The sequence below is a fragment of the Globicephala melas genome, chromosome 7 (assembly GCF_963455315.2).
Source record: "Globicephala melas chromosome 7, mGloMel1.2, whole genome shotgun sequence".
Taxonomy (NCBI): Eukaryota; Metazoa; Chordata; class Mammalia; order Artiodactyla; family Delphinidae; genus Globicephala; species Globicephala melas.
The window spans coordinates 8,847,575-8,873,841 of record NC_083320.1 but is presented as its reverse complement, the minus strand read 5'-3'; the positions used below and the strand labels follow the sequence as shown (position 1 = coordinate 8,873,841).

Here is a 26,267-nt window from a genome sequence, read left to right as displayed (position 1 = left end):
GCCCCTTGAGAGCACCCAGATCCCCTGAGTATCTGAATCCGTGATCACCAGCCAGTCTCCAAGGCGTGAGGGCCCGGGGAAAGTCAAGACACAGCCTCCAAATGACCCTGGGACCACCCAAGGAACATTAGCTCAGGCTCTCTTGAAGCCAATTCTGGGGATCCAGCCAATATCATTTCTGTGAACCCTTATAGAAGAGGACTTCAGGCAAAGAATCAATGGACACAAAATTCTGATTTTCAACAAACATGTGAATCACAATGTAGCATTAACGCTCCGATGCATCAGAAGAAGGCCCCGCCCAGGTAGCTTCACAGGAGCTACTCAAAGAGGCTAGCTCAGGACATGCGGAAGAGGACCCAGCTTTAGTGCTTCTTTCTAGAAGTTTCCTTTCATGGTTTATTTTTTAAATCAGCTCTACCAGAGATGCGTATCATTTCCTTGCTGGCCACAGCTCCAAGAGATCCCTTTCTTACCCCCAACTCTAATTTGCCCATGGATCATCCCTTACCCAAAGTGGCCCAATCACTTTCTCCTGGGGATGCAGGAGTGAGTCCCGAGTCCCAGAGGTGCTGCTGCTTAGAAGCTGGCTCATGGACCCTGCAGCTGGGAGGTGACATAGGCTGGGGTCAGTGCCACATGCAAAGGCAAAGCTTCCCAGCTGTCTTGGGGAGAGTGTAACAAGTGTGCAGAGGGGTGGGGGCCGTGAGAGAGAGAGAGACAGAGACAGAGAGATGGAGAGGTGGAGAGAGACAGAGAGACAGAGAGAGGGAGAGAGAGCGGCTGGGTCTGATGTGCTGTGTTACATGCAGCGGTGGAGGCATGCCCAGAAGGGCAGCACATGGCTCTGCCTGAGGATGCCAGACGGGCAAAGGTTCCTGGCAGAGAGGTGATGCCTAAGGTGAGCACTGAGGATGAGTAAGAATGAGAAGAGACACCTGAGGCAACATGGCATGTACTGGAGTCTGCAATGACTAGACAGTGAGTGAGACTGAAGAAAGAGCAGGAGCTGAGACCTGCGGGTACATACCCCGAGGAACTGGGACGTGGTGTTCAGCCATGTTCATGGAGGAGCAAGAAATGCAATCCATATGTGATAGAATACTTTTTTTAACCTTTACAGGCAGTATCAGGGCTAAAGATATCAATATCTATCAGAGCATTGGTAACATAGAAGTGAAAGAAATTCTTAGATGATTGAGAAATGACACAGAAGAGGAGGGAAAAGAGCACCACGCCGAGCATAGAACTCCAAGGAGCAAGACTCGGGCCTTAAGATCCAGAGCCTCCATCAAAGAGTCTTGGAAGAGGGCTTCCCTGGTGGCGCAGTGGCTGAGAGTCCGCCTGCAGATGCAGGGGACGCGGGTTCGTGCCCTGGTCCGGGAAGATCCCACATGCCGTGGAGCGGCTGGGCCCGTGAGCCATGGCCGCTGAGCCTGCGCGTCCGGAGCCTGTGCTCCACAACGGAAGAGGCCACAGCAGTGAGAGGCCCGCGTACCGCAAAAAAAAAAAAAAAAAAGAGTCTTGGAAGAATTGGTTGATTGACTAGGAGGAGCCAGGCGAGAGGCTGTCTTGGAAGCCAAGGAAGTGAGAAGTCTGAAAAATGAGAGTGTGGTCACCATGTCACATCAACAAAGTGACCCAGGAAGATAAGGACTGAAATGTATGCAGGGCCTTTGCACAGGCTGTGAGTTTGTCTGGAATGCTCCCCCCAACACACACACAGTGTTCTCTAAGTTAATTCCCACTCTTCCTTTGGACCCTGACCTAAATGTCACTTTCCTAAGGATGCCTTTCCCGGCCCTTTGCCTGGTCAGTTGTCTCCCTGTTTTCCCTCACAGGAACATGTGATTCTGTGAAGGCAATTACCACTAGCTACGGGGTCAAACCAAGGTCTCAGTGGACAAGCACAATAGAGGCTTATTTCCCCTAAATGTAATGTTCAGTGTGGGTTGGGTAGACCCCTTAACCCTGTAGCTCCACCATCTACCTGGTGCCCACGGTCATCAAAACAGAACAAAGAGAGTTGAAGGAGATGCACCCCAGCTCTTAGTCCTTCCCTGGAGGTGATACACATCATGTCCACTCATGGTCCTTGGCCAGAATTAATCACTTGGGCCCAACTGAAACTGCAAGAGCGGGGGTGTTGGGAAATGCAGGGGAGCACACAGGATACCGGGGCAGTGCTAGCTCAGCTGCAGCGCTTCCTGAGAAACTTTTATCACACTTGTCATTCTCCAGTAATTTACAAGCTTCTTTGATGACAACCGTCTCCCGCATTAGGCTGTGAACCCCAAGAGGGCAGGAACTGTGCGTGTGCTGCTCGCTTATCACTCATTTTCAGAGTACTGTGTAGTGGGTGCTCACTAAATATTTATTAAATCATCCAATGAATAAACAAGTAAGTGGGAAGTGGCCTCGGCAGGTGGGAGTTCATCTCGGGAGACACAGGACATCAGTTCGGAGGGAAACAAAACTTTGAAGTCTAAGGGGTGACGTTGAGTTTGGGATCAGAGGGGCAGCACATTTTGATGGAGTAGGGCGAGAAGACCTGATAAGGAGAGGGGTGGGTAGATTTCCCCAGCAGCTTCTAGCCCCCTAAATCAGCTTTTATTAATCCACTTGGCAAGGGCCATGGCCCCTCCGCTGCTGTCTCAGGGTAAGAGATAAAGAAGCCAGTAGCCGGGGGAGAAGGGGAAGCCTGCATGGCCATCACTCCTTCCCCTCCCACCTCCCCCTGCCAAAAATAACCTAGCGACAGCAGAATGGGCAGTCTCTATAATTAGGCACCGTGAGGAGGGGATGCAGTCTCAAAAGGACACTTGCTTTAGCTCTGTCAGTTGTCTGAAAGCAGAGGCTCTTTTATCCAGGACAGATGGCTTAGGGACTGGTTCCTGAGACACAGGCAGGCAAGGAAAAGGAAACCAGTCAGGAGAAAAAGGCTTCAAACGTCTGGAGAGGCAATGGACTCTGGCACAGTCTAAAGCCAGCTCTGCCTCTGATTAGCTCTGTGGCTCTGGCCACATTACCCAGCCTCTCTGAGCGTCAGTTTTCTCTGTACAACTCCTCACCATCAAGTCTAAGATGCACTTTTTTTTCCCTTCACATTTTAACATCTCTGAAATTAGGATGCAATCTGCAATCAGTGTCAGGTTACAACACAGCTGACAAGGTGTTGTTGGGGTTTCTTTGTCCTTAATGTTACACAGAGTAGCATTTGATTTGATGAAGTGCAGCATTTCCCTTTTGCTTTAGGATCAGCAATCACATAGGTGAAGCCTCTGGCACAGGACCTGTGCAGAGTAGTTTCCAAAAAATTTGCGATTTTAATACTATCCCTTCAAGATTTTAAAAAACAGTCTTAAAGTCTTTGTGAATTGTTTGATTCCTACCCTCAGACTCTGCACAACTGTCATTACGGGCCTTAGGAGGTGCCCTTGCACGGCTTGTTGGGGGAAGTGCTCTGATGTGTAGGCAGGACTGGAATACAGACTAGAAGACGGGTGCGGGGCTGTGGGGGGGGCAGGGGTAGAAAACAGAGAGGGATTAACAGGAGGAGAAATTAAAAGTGAAGTAATAATCGATCGTCTCCTTGGAACTTTACAGTGGCAACTGAAATGTGAGTGATGCCGGTTCCAAGCCTGGGAAAGGCAAATGAGCTCAGATGAAGTGATCGAGTCTCACGAATGACTCAGCAAGGAGCAAAGAAGAACATGCAGAACAAATCTTCCTGAGCCTTAGAGAACCAGAGGCTAAGCTCCGCCAGACCTGGAAGAGTTGAGAAGCCATAAGCTTTGGTTACTGTAAAGTTGGAAGTTGAAAATCTAAGACTTTTTCTTTCCTTTCTTCTTTTTAACCGGAAGAGAGAGACCGTTGTTTGTTGCAAAGCTCCCTATCAATCTTTAAAGAAATGAAGGAACACTGTTAGGTACACGGCAGTAGATCTGGAAGGAACGCCTGCATTTACCCCCGGTAGAACCCAGCTCCCTCTGCCCTCATTCAGCCCACACCCAGATGATTGGTTCAGTATGAATTGTATCAGTTTTGTTAAAATTTTGTTAGTGTGTGAGTATCTGGGTATTTGTATTTGACTTTAAGATTTGAATGTTTAGTGTGCTTTTTGAAATGGCTTTTAGGAAAGGATTTCATTGCTTAATGGAGCAGGGTAATATTTAAAGTAAAATCAGGGTTTGATCTGCACTGATCTGGAAAAGTTCTGCAGGATGTCAAATGTTTATGGTTTTACAGGTCCCAATTATAAGAATCAGGGAAAGACATTAAAACATCAAGATAGGGGCTACCCTGGTGGCGCAGTGGTTGGGAGTCCGCCTGCCGACGCAGGGGACACGGGTTCGTGACCCGGTCCGGGAAGATCCCACATGCCGCGGAGCGGCTGGGCCCGTGAGCCATGGCCGCTGAGCCTGCGCGTCCGGAGCCTGTGCTCCGCAACGGGAGAGGCCACAACAGTGAGAGGCCCGCGTACCGCAAAAGAAAGAAAAAAAAAATCAAGATAAATAAGCTTATAGAGAAACTTGTGTAAGTAGTGACTCAGGACATTCATTATCTTAGGAGAAGGGAATTATTAATGAATTACTTTAATGGTAGAATTGCCAACTGTTATGTTACCTTTATGGCTGAATAGAGCAAATGTGAAAATGCTCAGTTTTGTTTATAATTCAGCATACAATTGTGTAAGTGTGCCCAATTCCACTCAAGGAAAGTATAAAGTTGTATAACAGGTTTATATTTAGAAAATATAGATCATACAAAAATGCAGAACTGAGTTTTTTATCATAAGATAGCTTGGCAAATAGCAACATGCTTAGAAATACTTTCTATGATGCAATTTGTCCTTTAATTTAATCAAGATGACTTTTCTTTAGAGATCATTTTTGTTAAAACAGTCAGTGATGGAACTTACATTTGAAACAGTGAGATAGAAATTGGGCTGTTTTAATGTAATTTTAATTTAAAACATTCCATAGTGTTAGAGCTTATTTGCTTGGTAATTTGAATGAGAGCATGTAATGATTATTGGTGAACTTGATGGGATTTTATGTTTTTAGCGGTACCTCCTCTACCCATAATCTGGCCTGTGCTCTGACGTGGTTTGCGATGTAATCACTGTAAAAGAGGCCTGGGCTACTGAACACTTGGATCAACTTAGATCTACAAAGAGATTACAAACACTTTTTGTTGTTGTTGTGTTGTTGTTGTTGTTGTTGTTGCGGTACGCGGGCCTCTCACTGCTGTGGCCTCTCCCGTTGCGGAGCACAGGCTCCGGATGCGCAGCCTCAGCAGCCACGGCCCACGGGCCCAGCCGCTCCGCAGCACGTGGGATCCTCCCGGACCAGGGCACGAACCCGTGTCCCCTGCACCGGCAGGCGGACTCCCAACCACTGCGCCACCAGGGAAGCCCTACAAACACTTTTAATGAAGATGTTACAGTGTTGATACTTTATATATTTTGAAAATAATTTTTATCTCTTTTCATATGAAACTTGTCTACGGCATAGTCTGTCCCTATCCCTGGCTGGTTCCACAAATGACTGGAAATTTACTTGCATGATCCTGGGAGTGGCTAGTAGAGTGTGCTGTGAATATGGAATTGGTATGGCTGGATGCACTGGGGTTTGCAGAAGCCACACCGAGACTATACACACAGATCCTCAGCCTGGAAGAAATCAAGTTTCAGTTTGATGAATTTGCTCTGGGCCATCTCCAGGACACTTAACGTACCTTATGTACCGTTCCTCAGACGCCGTGGCAATACAAATAACATCTTCTGTATCACTCCTAAAATAGCCGGAGATATTGCAGCTCCTTCTTGGAGGCCCTGATGGCAAGTGGAGGCCGGGTGCCAAGTCCATCAGCTGCATCTAGCTGCACCAATCTGGGCATGTACCATGGTGCGTTGTCACTCAGACCATGCCTGGACTGGAGAGAGTCTTCTTCATTCTAGGTCTGAACAATTCTTTCTGGAATCAGTGGGACTAAACCACAGTAGCCGGCAACTTCCCTGAGCTCTCTTCCACCGTCACAGGATCTTGGGAAGGCCAGATTCCAGCCCAGGCTGATGCTTGAGTGAGGGCTTGGTGTCTCCATTCTAGTCCCTGGAAGGCTTTGACCCCTGGATCCTTCTTCTGGCAGAGGTCATTGGTCACTCTTCAGTATGAGGTCGGGTATACCTGTATTGAGGCTTGTCCTACCTGCCAAACTCAACCCATTTTGGAGAGGTAGGGAAAGAAATGGGTAAAAGACAACAGGTTAATACAACTGAACATCTTCTTGCCTTTCTGACCAGCCCAGCATGCACTGCCTGGGGTGGGTCAGTCAGCTTCCTGTGTAAGTGTTACAGGCCACCTCCTGCTATACCTCCCTCACATTTATACACATTCATGTTCACTCTCACATACACTCACTCACCTGTATGCACCACACACACACACACACACACACACACACACACACACACACACTCCCACCAGCCAAATGGACAAACCACCCAAGGGAATCATGCACTTTCCTCAACTTAATAGATGCTCTTTCCCAACTATCCCCTCCCAGCCCCCAAGAAAGATGTCATTTACAGAAATCAAGATCCAACTCTTCACCCTAAAATCAAGGACAGAAAGGATCTGGCTACCTTTCATAGGTAACTATGATCTTTTTCATGACAAATTACAGGGTGTCAAAGAGACTTCTAAACTCTGGTTCACACCACTATAGACAGATAGCACAGATGAGTCCCTGTACTGGGCTTCCCCTCTGCCACCGAGAGCACACCTACAAGCTCCTCAGCTGCTGTCTGTAACCCGTATTGGACGCCCCACTGCTCCTGGCGCCACCCAACTGGAAACCGTTGGTCTCAGTCTCACTTGGATACTTGAACATAGAGCCTCGTCCAGTTCCTGCAACCAGCACTCTCCTAGGTAGGTGTCCTTCAACCAGATTATACAAGACGCAGAGTTTGAAGAGTATATTCATCTTTTGAAGCTCAGGTCTTCCGTCCAGGACAACCTAGAAGAAACTTACAATGGGGAGTTAGCAAATCCTTGACCACACCCAGCAAGGACTGATGTCATTGTAAAGAAGAAAAACTGGGAGCTCCAGCTAAAACAGGACAGCCCTGAATGGGGCTGGGTCCACCAAGACAGGAGACATCAGTCTGGAAGGGAAACTAGGATATAACTAGGTTGCATATTCATACAAATCCCATGGAAGTACTTTGAGCCCTCAAACCCCTGCCTCTATTTTTTCTCACCAGGCCCAGACCCTGTATGGTGGCTACCAAGGTGGTCACAGTAAGAGACTCACTTCCAATCATTTTCAATTCATGAAGTCAATTTGGAGGAACCAGTCCATCCATTAAGCTGGACATTCTGAGGACAAACAGTTCAGATGTGGGCCTGTGGGCCAGCAGAGAAGGTCTTCTGGACGTGCGGGGATCAGTCCAGGTCTTCGGTGATACTCTGAGGCCTGAACCACACCAGGTGGGTTCTGAGGACTCACAGGTGTAGTCCTCCAAGACCTCCTGGTCAGGGGCAAAGCCCTACTTGACTGATGTTCTGACCCACAGTTATTTCCTGGACCCTGTCTTTACACTACGTGTGGGCCAGTGTCCCCTCCCCCAAAATGTATATGCAAAATACTTAAGGTTGACTTGACTAGGTTTCTGCATTCAAGGGGCTAAACTCTTATACATCAGGAATAATACTTCTCTGGTTGCCATAGGTATTCAAAAACTCACTTTTGGGCTTCCCTGGTGGCACAGTGGTTGAGAGTCCACCTGCCGATACAGGGGACACAGGTTCGTGCCCCGGTCCGGGAAGATCCCACATGCCGTGGAGCGGCTGGGCCTGTGAGCCATGGCCGCTGAGCCTGCGCATCCGGAGTCTGTGCTCCGCAACGGGAGAGGCCACAACAGTGAGAGGCCTGCGTACCGCAAAAAAACAAACCAAAAAAACCCTCACTTTTTCATTACCATCCTGTCAACAGACTTCCTCAGAATAAAAGGAATATTCTTTGGACCCCCAAACTAGCAAAAAATCCTCCCCAAATCACGATCTTATCTGCCCTCATCCAAGCCTATTCTAACTCAGCCCACCCATGTCCGCCTGGCTTGGAAGCCTCCCAAACGTATATACGGGGCCACCATGTTGCTAGAAAACTTTTGCTCTGTTGCCAATTTTTCAAAGAATCTAGTTCTGTGAGAAACCAACTCTCAGGACACAGATAACATTAAAAGAGGTTTTAAGGCTTGGAGAGATGAACTTAACAGAATCTGACATACTGGGCCTCAAAGGCTAACGACAGCGTCTGGAAACAGCTCTCAGAGACAGGAAAACTCAGCCCTGGTCACTTAGAGTGGGCACTTAACTTTCAAAGATGGGGTTTTCAAACAGCTAGCCTAGGCAACCTCTCAGCTAAACCTTATCATATGAGCCCAAATAACAGGAGCTGGCAGAGGCCAGTCTAACTCAAGGAAGGTGCTCCATTCTAAATAAATTATAGCTTAGCACTCCTAGAACCTCCAGCATGACCAGATACCAGCAACAGGCCAGTGTTGCATTCAGCAGCCCCTGGACAAGGTCCTGTACCATTGGGTAGGGACTTCCAGAGGACAGAGGACAGGGGAGGCTTGCTCTGCCATTATGACCCCTTCAGCATGTTCCCTGGGGAAGAGCCAGCACACAGGCCTGTACTTCTGCCAGGACAGAAACCCAGACACATCCAGATGTGAGGTTTCTGGCAGAATATACTCAGGTCCAGGCAAGGGCCAAGAAGACTCTAAAGGCTCCCTATTCCCCTTGGATGCCAGAGGCCCCTGAAAAACTGGACTCTGTAATGGTTGTGGCCTCTCGAACTGCTGGTGTTACGGATGATGTCACCAAGACAATGCACATGATCTCCTGGACCAGAGCCCATTTCCAGCCATCACAGCCCTATTGGTCAAGGTTAGATTCTAATCCACCGACTACCTAGTGGCCTGAGTTTGTACCCCAGTTCTGGAAGCACAGTTCAAAGCCCAATGAGTGTCAATCCACCTCTCTGTCCCCTGGTTTTATTCAAATAATAAGTGAGCCAGAGCCCAGAGAGGTCCTACCATTGCTATACACAGAGATGATTTTTAGCCAGAATCCATTCTGCTTAGTATATACTTGTAGAAATAGTGTAGTTCTGGTGAATAAACATGTTTAATATGACTCCTGGCTGCATGTCACATAGTCAGCATGACCCATGCCCTCATCCTGCCTCTAACGAGCTTTCTAACTTTGTCAGTTTTTTATGACCCAGGACACAATTTTGTACTGTAAGTACAGATTCTTAAGCTTCTTAAAATGGCTCCTCAGTCCCAGGCACTGTGCTAGGCCTGGGGACAGCACAGAGAATACCCAAGGGCCCTGAGGATTCTCACGAGCTTCCTGGCTATCATTGTCCCCTAGGACCTCGCCCCAGACATGCTTGCTTCACCAAGGGGAATCATATCTGATACATTAAAAAAAAAAAACACCACGGATGTCTAGATCTCTCAGGCTACAAGAGAGACAGTTCCAGAATGGAGACATCATCTGGTCTCCTCGCCCTTCTCAGCATCATGCCCTTGCTGAAATCTGGAAGGCCTCTTTCCGATTCAACTTCCTGTGAAGTTGCAGAGGTGGTGAATCCTGTCACATGCTGCCATCAGAGACCCCTGAGGGTACATGTTCTGCCCAGTGGAGCCTTCCCTGCCTGCCCTCGCTCTCCTCCAGGAAGAGGAATCAGACGGGGTCAGGGTTGGCTAAAGGCCTGTACACCTTTTACTTCCTGGCCAGTCTTTCCCCTGGACTTTCCCTCTTTGGGATCTCCCCTCCTCCCAGCTTTTAGGGCTGCCTCTGGCATTTCTGACTTTCAGATTCACCCTTCGCTTCATAATGGTCAGTCCGACAGCTCCCCCGTGAGCAGCACCTGCTGCGGTCCAGCTCTGCCTCAGCCTGCGCCCTGCCCGGCCCCTGTCCAGCTGATGTTAAAGACATCCCTGGGTGTGTTTACCCCCATCTCAGAAGTATCTCACACTGATTCCTTGCTGTCCCATTCAACATAGGACGTGAGAGCTTCCTTCCGTAACTCCAACACTACCTGAGGCAACTAGGGCCATGCTGTCCTTCTCTGTTTACTCATGTCCTGAGCTGTCGAAAGGGTGGTTGTCCTCAGGAGGGCTGAACAGAGTATCAGGGCACAGTTGGTTGTTATTCCAGCCGGGCAGTCGGGGGCAACGTGCCGGCTGCCATCAAAGGGAGGTCCTCACTGGAGCTGTGACAGAAAAAATTCACCTGATAATTAAGAAGATGATTGATTCAGGTGATTGCAATAAGGAGAACATCCACTGATGAGGAACGTCTCAAAGAAAAGGAAGGGGACCAGGGGTTTTAGAGAGGCAGGTAAACAAGGGAGCCATCTTGGAATCTTACAGGAGTCATGAGAAAGGATGGAGTTGAGACTTCCCTTGGAAACTCTGAGGGCAGTGTGGTCCTTTGTGGTTAGCTGGTTTGTCCTTTCCAAGGCACAGAGGGGTAGGGGGGATTTCTCAAGCATCACTGCTGAAGTTGCATAGAGCTCAGGTAACGCTCAGTAATGTCAGTCCCGCCTCCCCGTTCCAGATGACTATCTTTTGTCACTGAACAACTCAGAGGCAAGCATAAGTCTCCCAAGGGGCAGGAAGCAGGGCCTAAGAAACAGTCTCTCCAGCGTTCTCGCTGGTGTTGTTCTTCTAAAACTGGTGGCGCATCTGTTGAGAGGTGGGGCAGAGGTCAGTTGTTTTATGGTCCTGAAGATCAGATATCTTAAAAGAGGGATGCCTGAAATAGAGACATAATAGTATAAGAATTGTATTAAGGTAAAGAGCCAGGCGTTGAACCTTGAGAATTCACCAGTCCAGGGGATTCTAGAGGAGGAAAATCATGCAGCACCACTCCTTGAGTTTCTCAAAGCTAAGATGGCCATACTCTTGGTGATGTTGTGCGTCGTCTTGGCTACCTTTCATTCACGGGCACGTGTGATCCAAGTATTTTGTTGGCCTTCCTTAGTGGTCCAGCAGCAGCTTGTCCAGGGGGAATTCCAGCCTGCGCATGGTCTGCTGTGGAGCTGGGTCCTTAAAGGTTGCTGCCAGGCCACTAGGCTACAGCTTGCAGAGCTTCTTCAGATCCTGGGGGGAAAGGCCAGCTGCACGGCAACCTGAAGTGCTGATAGGGATCCAGGCAGCCAGGTTTTAGTTCTTGGTAATGCTGAGTCAGGCAGGAGGGAGAAAAATTTGAAAAGTTAGTTTGGAAGATTGTAGTCAGATATTGAAGAAAACTGAAAGACTTGAAAATGTGGTAAGGATCGACAATTTTGACAAGGCAACAGATCCAGTCCAACTTAAAGGAAGGTACCAAAACTGGTTTTTCCATGAGGGGTGGGGGAAGGAGGTCAGTGAAATCTCATCAGACAAGACAGAGTCTGCACAGTCATCAGCTACCTGCAATGTACAAAGAATTGCAAATAAGAAAAAAACCTCAAAGGCAACAAACAGGGTGAGAGTCTGATAACCTGGAAGGGTGTGCTATAACTGAAACACAAATTTTCTCTTTTTTGATACCCCTCTTTTGACAAAGATAACCTCAAAGAAAGATTTTTCTTGATCACAAAATAAGGCTGGTGTCAGTAGATTTGGCCTATTTACATAGGTACCTCCAGAATGGCGATCTTCCACATAGGCCTGCTTACGTTCGTTTGCTGGAAGTTCTAATAAGGTACCTCAGATTGGACTGTTGAAAGCCTCTCCAGGCTAGGAAGCCAAGCCTAGGATTTGCCATCAAATTCACCTGCAGTGCTCATAAATTTGAGCAAATTCCTCTCTTCTCAAGGTTGCCCAATTATCCTAAGGCTCATGGGCCTGCCAGGAAGTGACCTTCCTTACTCACCTGTAAGGCTGGGAACTTGGCAAACAAGTACCAGGTCAGTTTTCCCAAGAAGGCTTTGTAACCATTGGCTCCTTAAAATCAACCTTAGTTCCTTAAAAGTGTCAGGTCATTTCTGATCAAATGAACATCATTCTCAAATATGATATTCCAGGCAAAGCCTTGGGTTCATAACCAGTGCTTCCAATTTTGTCCTGTTAAAAAGGAAGACAGATTCTTATTGAACCTATGCAAATAATTATATTGCCATGAAATTAAGAATACTCACAAGACTTTCTGAATTTTGGAACCATCAAGGAGGGAGCATAAGATATTTACACATGGTTTGTTTCTGGTTAGCAAAGCATAGTCTACTGAATTATTATGAGTTATAGATAGCTTTAGGAAAAGAGAATGGAGTTCCTTATATACCTAGAAAACAGAACATTAAAACAACACCAACAATATTCCAAACAAAACCCACCATCACCCCTCATTCATTCATTCGGTCCTAGGTAACTAATTCTTGTTCCCCTGGATTTTGGTTTTGTATTCTCATGAATTCATCTGTGTCTCAGCTAGAATTCTAGAAATTCTGACTCAGCCCACTGGTATGGTCTCACAGTTGTCTAAATAAGGCCACCAGAAGCCTGTACCCCAAAGTGCCTAGCACAGTCCTTTTCCACAGGACTCTGAGACAGCGCTTCTTTGTCAAAGACAAGCACTCTAGTCTTTCAGGGAAGCATCAGAGAAACCCAAAAAACTACCTTTAGATGACAAAATAAGATGGCTGTGGTTAACCTGTTACTGACATTTTCAAAAGTGAAAGATAGGCTGGGAGTTCATAACAAGAATAATACAACTGACAAGGAAATTTGGTTGTTTCTACAGCACAGAAACCAAAATAATAAAGTCAATCCAGAAAATGTTTTAGGTAAAATATCTGTTAACATAACGAGTAACTCTATTTTCAAAGAAGAGTAGACATTATATCTAATTTATAAAAATGGAGGAACATAATCTTCAGAGGAAAAATATCTTCAGATATAACATATAGTAATCCTGACATAATATACACTAAGAATATATAAAGAATATCAAGTAAAGAGACTCTGTAAATCTGGAATTGGTCCTAAACCTCTGCATATTAATATAAGCCCATAGTAAAGGATATTAGTTTCCAGTTGAAAACTGCCACTGTAGTAGTTAAATTCAAATTAAAGAAGCTATGGCTGAGTTACCATTTTAGGAAATAGCTAAATTATGCCTGACAACACCTCCTGTGGTTGTCTACAGTTGGTCCTGTGTCCATGGGTTCTACATCTGTGGATTCCAGCAGCCGAGAACAGAAAATATTCTGGAAAAAAAAAATTCCAGAAAGTTCCAAAAAAGCAAACTTGAACTTGCAGCACACTGGCAACTATTCAAATAGCATTTACATTGTATTTGCATAACATTTACATTGTGTTAGGTATTATAAGTAATCTAAGGAATACGGGAGGATGTGAGTAGGTTATATGCAAATACTTTGCAGTTTTCTATAAGACTTGAGTATCCACAGATTTTGGTATCTGTGGGAGATCCTAGAACCAGATCCTTGTGGATACTGAGGGATGACTGTACTATCAGGTACAGCAGCACCAAGAAACAACAGGGCCAATGAGAGCATTGACAACGCTCTAGGAATTTTCCCCAGAGCATATAGTTCCTGAAATCCGAATTTAATTACAATTTACCAAACTGATTTATTACCCTGGGACATGCTAAGCAGCATCTCTTCTGATTTAACAACTCTTCCTATGCAACTCATCAGTAGTAACCATCAAATAAACCCAATTATTTCCTGCCTTTTCTCTTTTTACAATGAGAGAACAAATCCTTTGTGTTTTTTCCTTTGGGAAATCTTAAAGACAGTCTTGGGTGCAAAAGGTATTATTTAGGATCAATTTGGGGTAAGACAAAACATCAAAAGTTGTCAGGATATTTGAACATCTGAATACGGTAGGATCATGAGTTCCTGAGAAATAATACTTGGTACTTACTTAAAGTGACAAGAAAGGATTTTAAAAATAAGCATAGGAGGTAACGTGATTGTAAAGAATCTTAGCTCTTTCCTAAGTAAGAAAACTTTGTTCTCTTAAAGAATCAGGGACATAGTAAAGTCAGCATAAACCATAAAAAGTTATTCTGGCAAAACAGAATCTTTGTTACCTTGGCAAACCACACAGAAGGTACAGAATAACCTTTTACAGCTTCATATTCATTTCTGGTTGCTGCTCTAACAAATTTGGGAGCTTAAAACAACACAGATTTATTATCTTATAGTTCTAGAGATCGGAAGTCCAAAATCAGTCTCACTGGGTTAAAGTTAAGATGTCAGCAAAGCTGGTTCCTTCTGGAAGCTTCAGGAGAGCATCCATTTCCCTGCTTTGTCCAGCATCTACAGGCCCTTTTCATTCCTGGCTCACGGCCCCTTCCCCAATCTTCAAAGCCAGCAGTGAACTAGCTTTCAATCTCTTTCAGTGTCTGTTGTCATATCACCTTTTTCTTATTCTGACCCTCCTGCCTCCCTCCTATAAGGACCCTTGTGATTACACTGGGCCCCCCAGATGTCCAGAATAATCTCCCCATCTCAAGGTCCTTAACTTAATCACCTTTGCAAAGTTCCTTTCACCATGTAAGGTGACATATTCACAGGTTCCAGAGATTGGGCCATAGCCGCCTTTAGGGGGCCATTGGTCAGTCTACCAAACCTCTCACGAAGGGCAGACCAATAATTTTCTCATTTTAACGGAGAGAAAAACAAATTCTAGTTTTGTGTCCATATATTTGATACTAAAACTCTTTTTAAAAAATCTTATAAATAAATCCATTAAAAAAATCCACCAAAACTTAGCCAGCTTTCACAAATAAAATCCCCTTTTCTAGACCTTCTGTACCTTTCTATATCCATTCAGGTTGTAACCTACACGTTCCTCTTTCTCATTATGGAACAACCAGTCCGTTTACTTTAGGACAAAATTACTCTTTTTTTTTTTCTTAACAAAACACATCCTGCATACCTCAACTCCCGGAAACATTCCCCTGATTTTACTGAGCCACCATCTTCCTGGACCTCCACCCTCTTCTGTCTTTGCTATTACACAGTGGGAGCCCTCGTCCTTCTCCTATGCTCCCATGAAATCTCCTCCCTCCTTAGGGACCTCCAGGCATCTGTGATTCCCTTCTCTTTCTTGTATCTTCAACTTCTTTAACTGTTCCTTCCCACAAGCACTTAAACGTACTCAAGTCTCCGTACTCAAGTCTCCGCTGTCTCCCAGACCCTCTCTTGACCACGCCTTCCTCTCCACTTCTCTGTCTTGAAAGTGCAACCTCTACTCATATTTTCCCTCTCCATAGCTCCTGTTCACACCTTAAACCCACTGCCATACGAGTGCCTCTTCACCCATCACTCCACTGGTACGGCTCTCTCCAAGGTCACCAAAATCCTCCTGTTGCCACATCCAACCGATAACTTCCAACTTTGTACCACTTGATCCTACTGTAGCACTAGCCTGCTGACTATTCTTTCTCTGGAAATGTGTCTGTGGGACATTATGCTCTCCTGGTTTTCCTCCTATCTTTTGACTTCTCCTAGATGGCATCCATCTAATGAATTAGCCCTATTATCCAACCAGTTGCCTATGTCAAAAGCCAGGTTTTCATCCCATATTCTATATTCTCCCCTGCCACCTATAGCCTTCAAATCACCAATTACTGCCTTCTAGATTTTTTTTTTTTCCATGCCCCCTAGTTCAGGCCCCATTTCTCTTGCCAGAATGAAACTAGCCTCCCACTGGCCTCACTACCTCTACTCTGGCCTTCTTCCACCCACAGTGCGTGCAGGATCAGAGTGACGTTTATAAGTCTAAAGCACGGATCTGAGCTTGTCACTCCGTGGCTTGAAGTTTCAGTGTTCATTCCTCCCAACCTACCCCCATCGCCTTCATGTTGAAATCCAGTCTCCTTAACACGGGTGATGTGGATCTTCAAATATTAGAACTTTGTTTATCCTTCAGCCTTATCTAGTGCCAATTTCCCTCCGCGTTCCTGCCAGTTGCGACAACATGGATGGACCTGGAGGGTATTCAGGTATTCTCCTAAGTGAAATAAGTCAGGCGGAGAAAGACAAATACTGCATGTTCTCATTTATATATGCAGAATCTAAAAAAGATGAACTCACAGAAATAGAGAGTAGAATGATGGCTGCCAGGGGCTGCAGGTGGGGGAAATGGAGAGATGTTCATACTATATCTAATGTAAATATAATATATATAATGTATATATATCACATATGTAATGCTCATAGAGATGTACATATCTAATGTACAGCGTGGTGACTATAATTAGCAGAGAGTAGATCTTAAATGTTATCACCACACACATACACACAAAATCATAATTATGTGAGGGGGTGAAGATTTGAACTAACCTTATTATGGTAGTCCTTTTGCAATACATACATGTATCTAATCACCATAGTGTACACCTTAAACTTACATATGTTGTATGTCAATAATACTTCAGAAGTCGGGGAAAAAAAAAATAACAAATTAAAAAAATAAAATTCGCCTCCGCAAGCTCTAAGCTGTATATACTGTATGTTCACTGTGCTTTCCTGCGTTGGGTGCTGTTCACATGATTTTCTTTGAGCATTTACCCCCATTTTCAACTGGCTAAATCTTATTTATACTTCAAGTCTCACTCTTCTGTAATTGCTGTTTTTTTGTGTGCCTTTCCTGGACCACAGGCTCACTGAATGCAGGGGCCATGTATTGGCCCAATGTCTCATTCCCACGGCTTGTGCCCAGTAATTATGTGCTCTCAATATGTATTTGTTGAATAAACAAAGTTTTAATGAGATTCAGAGCAGGTTTTGTGGGTATGAGGGTGTGGGAAGGGTGAATGGGTGGAAAGAGCAGTTAAACAGGAGAGTTACAGAGTTCAGGCTTCAAAGGTAGAATCTTGGTGACTGCAGAGACCAGGATGGCGCTAACCAGGTGGTTGGTGAGTAGAGTGGAAGTGAAGGTCACTGGGGCAGAGAGTATGAGGGAACCATGACCTAACATATCAGATGAGTGGCACTTATGTTGCCCTGGAGAAGTCAGGCACAGGGTGGGGTGGGGAGGGAAGCTGTGAGTCAGGCTTCAAAGTCCTTTCGCGAGTGGTGTGATTAAGGTAGGGAGGTGCCTTTTTCGATGGCCCAGCTTCAGCAGAAGACAGGAAGGGAAATGAACGTGATGGAAGCATTAACACAGGACCAATACGGACTCCAGGAGAATGATGACCCTCCTGTGTGACTCTGAGGTCTGTGGACATAGCATGGGAGACTGAGCGGCCCCTGTAGAGAGGGCTTCAAGGTGAAGAGGTCAAGGAATTTCCAAGAAACAGGTCATGCCTCATAGACTATAAATTATAGAGTATATTATATAATACATATATATTATATTAATAGAAAGGGCTTGGAGTCCAGTAGAAGGATTGAAAAGGTATCTCCCCAAGGGCAAATTCAAGTGCTCAGATGGTCAAGTGCTCAGATGACGCTGCTTCTTTCACTTTGGCTTCAGAATTTGTTACAAACTCCTTTTTCCAGAAACTTCTGCCATCTTGCTGCTATAATTCTCAGCTGCAGTGGACTTATCCCAGTTAAAAGATTAATCTGGAATCCTGCTCTGACCCTTAAATCAAAGGAATCCAAACCTTGCATGTGGGATTATCCACCCCCGTGCATTCTTTTATTCTGTGGGAAATTGGGTCCCTACTTGTTTTTGTGGAATGTCAGCACAATAAAGCCCACCTTTTGGGGGACTGCCGTTAAAAAGAAAACTCTTAAAAAAAAAATGCAGTGGGAGTAAACTCCTCATTGAACAAAGTTTCAAAATTAGATAAAACTTGCAGTCTGCTCACTGAAGAGGGCGAGGTGCCTCCCTTCCCTGGTAACTAGAGAGAAGCAGAGACAGCCTCAGGAACCAGCTTGCTCAGGGCTTGTCATCAGTTGATTTCTCTCTGAGCCTAGACAGCTATAGTTTTTCTAATAGCTTCTAATATGTTTGAGATCAATTGTCCTTGGTTGGAATGAACTTTACTTGTAATGTGTTATTATTTTACTTATATTTCATACTTTTTATTTAGGTTTTTCATATATATATTCACTGGCAAGATTATATATATTCACTGGCAAGAGTCACTGGTTTTCTTTGTGTGTGTGTTGCATTTATTGAGGTTTTGGTATCAAGGCTATAACCAGAATAAGAATAATCCTCCCCCATCCCACCGCCAACTTGTTAGAAATGGCGAATCACAGGCCCCATCCTCGACCAAGGGAATCAATATCTGCATTTCATCAAGATCCCCTGGTAATGCACGTGGACATTAGTTTGAGAAGCTGTCCCAGGCCTTGACATTTACCGGAAACTGCTTCTTCCATAGTCTCATGGTAAGCAACCTGGCTCTCCTCCTTTCCAGCACCTCCTCCTTTCCAGCTCACTTGGCCTACGGTGCTGATTACACCATCCTTTCACCCATCATTCCTTAGATCCTGCTGCCACTTCCACAGAGTCTCTGCCCTCCCATGGCTCCCACCTCCTCCCCCATTTCCTCATTCCTTCCTATCCAGCTCGGAGGCAACAGTCAGCAATTATTATTATTACTTCCTTGTATATACTCTCGCCTTCCTTTCACCTTTTTCTCTCCATGGAATTATCTAACAAAAATAACCCCGGCTGAATCCAAGTCTCCACCATCCTGCGCTGGCACCATCCCAGCAAATTGTGGCCTCTGAAAGACAGACTAATCCCGCTGACTGGCCCGTCTGTACACCTTCCCCTCTCCCCTCCAGCTTCCAACACCTCCACCTTGTCCACGCTCTAAGCTGATGACCTTGCTTGCTTCCTATTTCCCTGAGAAAAGAGAAGCCCTCAAAGGAAACGTCCACACGTTCTGCCACCTCATCCCCGGGGCTGCCTGTCCTCCGTTACTGTGAGGGAACGCTTGCCTTGCTGGTCTCCAAGGCCAGACCCGCCACTGTGCGCTGCAACCTTCTCTACTTGCTCACTCAAGGATAACTCTCCACAAAATGCTGCCCCACCCCAGTCATCATCAAATTTTCCCTCACTACTGAATCATTCCTGTCAACACGGAAGCTGGCTCTAACAGCTCCCATCCTCAAAACAAAACAAAATGAAATAAAACAAAAAATCTGTTTTGACTTCACTCTCCCTTCTGGCTGCTGCCCCATTTTTCTGCTCTCCTTTAGAACAAAGCTTCATGAAAAAATTGTCTGCACCCATGGTCTCTCATTCTAGAGCCCAATTCTCTCTACAGAGGTCTTTCTAGGTCTTATTCTTTCTAGAGACCACTCCTGTCAGGCTTTCCCACCCACTTCTGCTGAAACAGCTCTTCCCAAGGCCACTAGTTACCTCTGTGGCACTGACACCAATGACCAATCACCACTACTAATCTTACTTGAACTATTAGCCACATTCAGAGCCATGGATCCATCCTCCATCCCTGATCTTCCAGCATGTGAACCTCTCCTGGGTCTCCTCCGGCCACGCTGGCTCCTCTCAGCATCCTTTGCTGGTTCCTTGTCATCTCCCTGACCTCTCAGTGTTGGGGCCCAGGCTCACCCTTGGCCTTGTCTTTTATTAACCCTCTCTCCCTAAAGGATCTCCCTGAGTACTGTATTGAGATTTTACTTACTCTGAGGACTCCCCCAATTCTATCTCCAGTGCAGACCTCTTCCCCAAACCCCAGACTTCTACATCAAGCTCCCTCCTTGGGTGTCTCACAGGCAGCTCAACTTAATATGCCCCCAAATGTATTTCCAAGTTCCTCCCTTCATATCTGTTTCTGTTTAAGTCTTCCCCATTTCCCCAAATTGTATCTTCCAGTTGCTTGAGAAAACAAAAGACAAAGAAACACACACACAAAAACTTAGAAATCAGTAAAATCAGGCTTCCCTGGTGGCACAGTGGTTAGGAATCTGCCTGCCAATGCAGGGGACACGGGTTCAAACCCTGGTCTGGGAAGATTCCACATGCTGTGGAGCAACTAAGCCCGTGCGCCACTACTACTGAGCCCACGTGCCACAACTACTGAAGCCCACGTGCCTAGAGCCTGTGCTCTGCAGCAAAAGCCACCACAATAAGAAGCCCATGCACCACAACAAAGAGTAGCCCCTGCTCGCCGCAACTAGAGAAAGCCTGTGCGCAGCAATGAAGACCCAGTGCAGCCAAAAATAAATAAACAAAAAAATTTTTTAAACGAATAAAATCTATCTTAAAAAAAAAAAAGAATTCAGCAAAGTCATGTCAGCTCCCCCTTTTAAATGTGTCTAGAACACGACTACTTCTTTAGTCTTCCACTGGGCTGAGTCTGTCTTCTTGTCACTGGACTATTTCCAAAGCCTTCCAACTGGTCTGGATGAAACTCTCAGGCCCTTCAGGCTGGGCTTCACACCACAACCAGAGTAATTCTTTTGAAATGTCAGACCACATCCTTTCTCTGCTCAAAACCCTCCAAATATCTCCCACTCTCATTCAGAGTAAAAACCAAAGTCCTCACTTTGGTCTATATGGCCTCCCTCTCTTCTTATCTCTCCTCTCTCACCTCAGGGCTCTTGCCTTGCTGGGCTCCAAGGCATCCCCACCTCAGGGCCTTGGTCCTTGCTGTTCCTTCTGCTTTTCCATACTCATAGCTCACAGCAGGCTCTTTCTTCAAGTAGCTTGCCCCCTGCGGGAGCGCTAGAAATAACAATACCCTGCACTCCCTCGCCTCTTTAGCCTGTGTGCTTTTTCTCCATAGTACTAAAAACCATCTGATATCATATATATGTTGGTTTATTTGTTGTCTCAGGAGCAGGTAATGTTTCGTTCAGTGCCCCACCACCTAGAATAGTGCTTGGCACACAACAGATACTCAAAAATAGCTGTTCAGTTACAAATTAAAAGCAAAGCAACAGAAAGAAATGAAAATATACATGTATGGCATTTTTATGTACCAGAGTCTGTTGTCAGAGCTTTGCGATGCATTATCTCGTTCAACCTCATAAGCCTATGGTACTATGCTATTATACTTCTGTGTGAGTGTATGTGAAGGAACGTAGGAACAGGGACAGGAAATAGCCCATAGCGACTAAATGGTGGAGTTGAGATTTAAATCCAGGCTTTTGAATCCTACTAATATGGGTCATTCGATCACTTTCTACACTCTCTCTCAGAGGATGCTAAAATGAGAGTTACCTGTCCCTCGAAAGTAGGAAGGAATGAGTCTGCACAAGTCAGCCCCCAGCCTTTAGCAGAAATAGAGCTTTGTTAAGAGTTCAGGAAGTGGTCGCAGACAGTGGACGTAGGATTCCTTCGGTTAGAGTTCTTAGAATGACGAGACCGGGCTGAGCACCAACATCTAAGCTGCAGGTGAAAGGAGAGGAACTCCCGTTCTCTGCTTCCGCTTTTGTCTGCTCCCCCTCCCGCTGCGGCTCGGCGCGGACTCCTACGCCCCGAGTCCGCCCGGCCGCCCGAGGGCGCCCGAGGCCGAAGGGGCCGTTGCGGCACCGCCCGACGTCGCGCCCTCGGCGGCTGCGCAGACGCACGTCAAAGCCGGGCTCGGGCCGGGAGCGGGGAGCGGCGCGGCCTGGGAGACACTGAGACTCCGGGAGCCGGGCGAAGGCTGTGCGGGGCCCCGCAGCAGAGCCGCAGCCGGAGCAAGCGAGCGAGAGCAGCAGTGCGGCGGCCGCCGCGGGAGTCCCTGGGCCGCCGTCCGCTCGCGCAGCCGCCGCTGCTGCCGCGGGATCCTGTCACCGGGAGCAGGAGCGGGCGGAAGACAACGGAGGGGCCGAGCGCCCAAGCCGCGCCGCGGGGACCGAGCGAGCAGCCCGAGGCGGCGGCGGCCGAGGACGGAGACGGCGACGACGCGGAGGCGGAGAGGGAGCCGCCCGGCCCAGCCCCGTGAGTGACCCCCAGCCCGACCCTTTTCGAGGCGCGGACGCCAGCCCGGCTTCCGCCTCCCTGCCCCGGCCCGTCACCGGCTCCGGGGCTGCCTCCATTTTCTCGGGTGGCGGCGGCGGCCCCAGCCCGGGAGTCGGCGGGAGCGGCCCGGCCTGCCCTCTCCGCCCGGCCCGGGCTCCTCGCGGAGCCTTACCCTCTCGTCCTCGCCGGCGCGGCGCCCACGGGCCTGCGGCCGGGTCTCCGGAGGCCCCGTGCTCTCATGCCAGCTTTCCGCGGTTCTGTGGCGGGGCTGGCGGCGTGGGGGCGTCTGCGGCCGGAGCCGGGAGGACAGGGGAGTGCGGGCCCGGGTAACTGTCACTCCCACTGCACAAGGGCTCCGGCCACCTCGCTTCTGGTCCCTGGTAAACTTCCTGTTATCAGGAGGCGGATAGCATCTCTGCGTTCTTCAGTTCGGGAAAATGCCTAACCGATTTCTGGTTAGGAATTGTGCGGTCGGAGCGTTCCCGAGTTCGGTTGAACCAGCCTGCGCGCTGAGTGCGTGCAGGCGCCCTGGTCGGTCCGCGCCAGAGGGATTCAAAGGGGAACCCGGGCCCGCGGTCCCCTCCCCCGAGGAGCTTACGCTGTGGTGCAGGACATAAGGCTAGTACACAAATAACCACGATACCGGGAAGGAGATGATAAGTCCTGTGAAAGAACTACAGAATGCTAGAAAGCTACCCAGGGAAGACCGGACTGATCGATCACTTCCGCCTAGCAGAAATCTGGAAGGCTTCTTGGGCGAGGCGGTACAAAGCGGGTCTTGAAGGCCCGACGGCATTTGGGAGAGGGGAGGGTTGCAGAAGAGAACGGTATGTGGAGGAACCGCAAAGCTAGAGGACAAAGGTAAAAAGGTATAGTCTAGAAATAGTAGATAGTGCAGTTTATTGCGTAGGGCCACAGTGGGGACTGGGGGTAGGCCAAAGAGTTGCTGGGGGGGCAGATCGTTGAATGCTGTAGAGGAGCCGTTTGAGTGGCATTTTAAGGAAACTTAGAGCTGATTTCTCAGTGACTCATGGGCCCGGAAATGTAAGCTAGGGGATATTAAGGGCGCTCTTGTGAAAGAAAGGAGAGAAGGAGGCCCAGTAAAGAGGTGACATTCTGTGCCTTGAATATAATGCAGTTTGAGATCGATTTTGACAGCTTCCCGGATATTCAAATAAATCCACGTCCAGGCTAAGCAAAGGACCTTTTGCAAAAACCTTCTTTAGATATAAGGCTCTTAAGAAGTAATGGAAAGGTGTGTGTAAAATGAGGTGTTTCTGTTGGTGCAGTTCACTAAAATGCATCAAAACTTCTCGCACTGTGTATTAGGTGTCTACATTTTGGAACTACTGAACTGAACATAACTTAGTTCTTTGAGATGGTTTTTGTGTAAAGCAGTCTAAACTGATGCTTTAAAAAATCAGATTGTCACTAATAGAAAGTTGGACATAGAACCTTTTCTTAGAAAGGTAAAAATTTCTTTATTAGTTTTTAGTTATGAAAATACTTATAGGAGAGCCAGAAATGAAAGTCTTTGGCTTTATTTTGTTCCTTTTTTCCAGATTACTAGCAAATAATTAGCACCTTTATTCGAAGTCTAGAAGTATGGTCTATGGAAGCAGCTTAGAACCTGTGTTGGTTTTGTAAGGACTTATTTGTTGTTTGTTTATATGACAAGTGAATGCCAACTTTTTTTCAGTTAAAAAAAAAGACTTTTGCAGGAAGTACTGTAGAATTTTTAAAAATTATCTTATGTAATCTCACCACTTATGTTACTATTAACATTTTTGCATATTTCCTTTTCAGTCTTTTTATGTTTTTTTTTTTTACATAATGAAATAAGCTATGCATATATAGCTTTTCTTAGGCTTTTCATTTTTGTCATTGAATATCTTCATATAAAAATAGTTTTACTGAAGTGTAAGGGAAGTCTTTCTTCTTAAGTGTATTATTTTTTCTGACAAGATAGCCTTATTTACCTCAGATAAAATGCAGTAGTCATGCTTAATAACTGTTGCTGTGGACGGAAATTTTTCTAAAGCCTTCTTGTTTGAAGACTATTTTTTAACTTCTCTGTAAGATTTGGATCCTATTGCTTGTTGAATGAAGAAAGGTTTTATTACTTGGGATGTGTGTTGTCATCAGGTATGGAAGAGATCACACATTTCTGCTATATGAGTGGATGTACTTTTTTTTAAAAGGCACTATAAAAAGGTTACTTTCATAGCTGGTATAATATCTCCCATACACTGTGATGCACCTCCCCTTCCCACTCCACCCCATCTCCCCCCGCCCCTAAAAAATAGTCTTTATACTAAGGCCATCCATATAGGTTAACTACTTTTTGATCATAACATCACAAAGATTCAGGCTAGGTGTATTTCATTTTTCTGTCGGTATTTCTTTAGTAAAATATAGAATTTGTTGTGAAATAATTTGCTGCTGTAACAAAAGGGACTTTTTTTTTTTCAAGGCAGATCACTTTAGTTCATTAGCAGGTTCTTGTTTAAACCAGTTTTTTCCCTTGTGCTTTACAGTCTAAACTGCATTAATGAGGTCTCTGTTTCTCTTTCTAATGGCATTTAAAGTGTGATGCTGAGTTAGACTATAAATTTTCATAAAGTTACTGTAAAGGAAGAGCTGAGAAAGCCCAGTTTAAGTATGGGGCTTGGTTTTATAATCTGGTCTTATTTTTATTTATTTATTTTAATCTTTTTGGCTGCGCCCCGAGAATGCAGGATCTCAGTTCCCCGACCAGGGATCGAATGAACCCATGCCCCCTACAGTGGAAGCACAGAGTCTTAACCACTGGACCGCCAGGGAAGTCCTAATATGGTTTAATTTGAATCTTTATTTGTATTTTGCAAATGTGTATACCACAAGGCATCCTTTATTACTTTTGAATATTTACTGATGTATTTTTCTTTTGATCAACTTTTGTAGGTTATAGATTTCTGTAATTACTGCCATATTTTACCAAGCGTCTTTTTTCCAAGAGGGGTTGTTCATTGATCATTCACAGTTGTGCCACCTGTCATAAAATACAGACACAAACCCAAATCCCACCCCCCTACCTCCACCCACCTCACCTTAGCAGGCAAATACAAAATCCAATATATACAGCAGGATTTCATCATTTCAGGTAGTGTCTTCTGGTTACCTTTCTGGTGGTGTCTCTATTTTAAACATCAATTTCCGTCTTCCATGGCTTCTTTTATTTAGAAATTTGATTTTACGGGTGTTTTCTGGTGTTAATAGAAGCAGGAGTCTGATAGGTGGATTAGTGTATATAATGGCAAAATGTTGGAAAAACTTTGTTGTGTGATGAAATTGTGGAAAAGAAGATCAAATCTTAGAAACTCTGTGTTAGGTTGCTTATGACTTGTTTTGTTATTTAATTATTGAGATATAAAGATCTTGTGTTTGTGTGAATGCAGATCAAGCCAAGTAGCCTAAACATTGCGTAACAGTTTGGTCATCAGTCTGTAATCTGTTTTCTATTGGAGAGAAGGCTAGTTTGGAGCCATCCTTAATTAAAGAAGGAATTGATCTATGGGACTTCTTACTTATGTGTCTCACCACTCAAATGACTATCCAACTGGACCCTAATCACTACCCTGTCAGTCCAGAGTATGAGGGCAGAGCACAGTGAGGCAAATATTTGTACCACCACCATTTATAGAGTAGACTTGTCTGGGAGTAAACGCTAAATGTTTGTTCTGCTTCTGTTTCTTAGGCCTTCCACGGATTCTGAAAAGAGTTATTGCAAGACTAGGTGGCAGATGATAGACTGTGGTGATGAAATTAAGGTTAACAGCTTATTGCAGTCAGCATTTTGCGGGGGTGTGTGCACATGCATGTGTGTGCAAGTGTATGTTGTCCTCCAATGTGATTTGTTTTCTACCCCACTGAGCTTCCCTGGCGCCACTGTGCTTTTAACTTTTCTCTTGAGATAGAAGGGGTGAGGGGATGGCAGAATTGTGGGTTTTTAGCAACTGTGATATTAAGTTGGCAGAGGAAGGAAGAGTGGCATGCAGAGAATTGCAAGAAGTCAGTCAGGTGTGAAGTAGCTCCAAAGGAGGGAGGTCAAGCCTGCCCTGGCCGTTTATGTTGGCAGTGTCTGGCACATACCTATTTGCATAACCCTTAGTACATTGTGTCTAATTTGAGATTTCCATACTCAGAATACAGTGTTTAAGTTGTAGGTTTGTGTGTGCTTCTTGATATGTATATATATATATTTTCCTGTGCATGGTTACAGAGGCAGAAAATGTAGTTAACCAATATTTAGTGGCATTCTGGTTTTATATGATAATTATTCCTTAGGAGCATTATCCAGCAG

General features: G+C 45.8%; 1 protein-coding gene and 1 long non-coding RNA gene across 9 annotated transcripts in view; one reads left to right on the top strand and one right to left on the bottom strand.

Moving 5' to 3' along the window:
• Positions 1–2,362: 2,362 nt before the first annotated feature.
• Positions 2,363–22,310, bottom strand: LOC115863972 (uncharacterized). Of its 8 annotated transcripts, none has more exons than XR_009564516.1 (6): positions 22,098–22,310; positions 21,200–21,367; positions 11,943–12,133; positions 6,879–11,497; positions 5,740–6,209; positions 2,363–3,768 (listed from the first exon to the last, which is right to left on the bottom strand). It is a non-coding gene; the product is annotated as an uncharacterized lncRNA (long non-coding RNA). The 8 variants fall into 8 exon arrangements; XR_004043752.2 differs by having other exon boundaries at positions 5,740–7,020; positions 7,751–11,497; XR_009564512.1 differs by having other exon boundaries at positions 5,740–7,935; positions 10,120–11,497.
• CAB39 (calcium binding protein 39) overlaps positions 21,552–26,267 on the top strand; it is an 86,802-nt gene continuing 82,086 nt past the window's right edge. The window contains exon 1 of the mRNA XM_030877037.2: positions 21,552–21,904. The gene's annotated coding sequence lies outside the window, so the exon portion shown is untranslated. The remainder of the gene's footprint in view (positions 21,905–26,267) is intronic.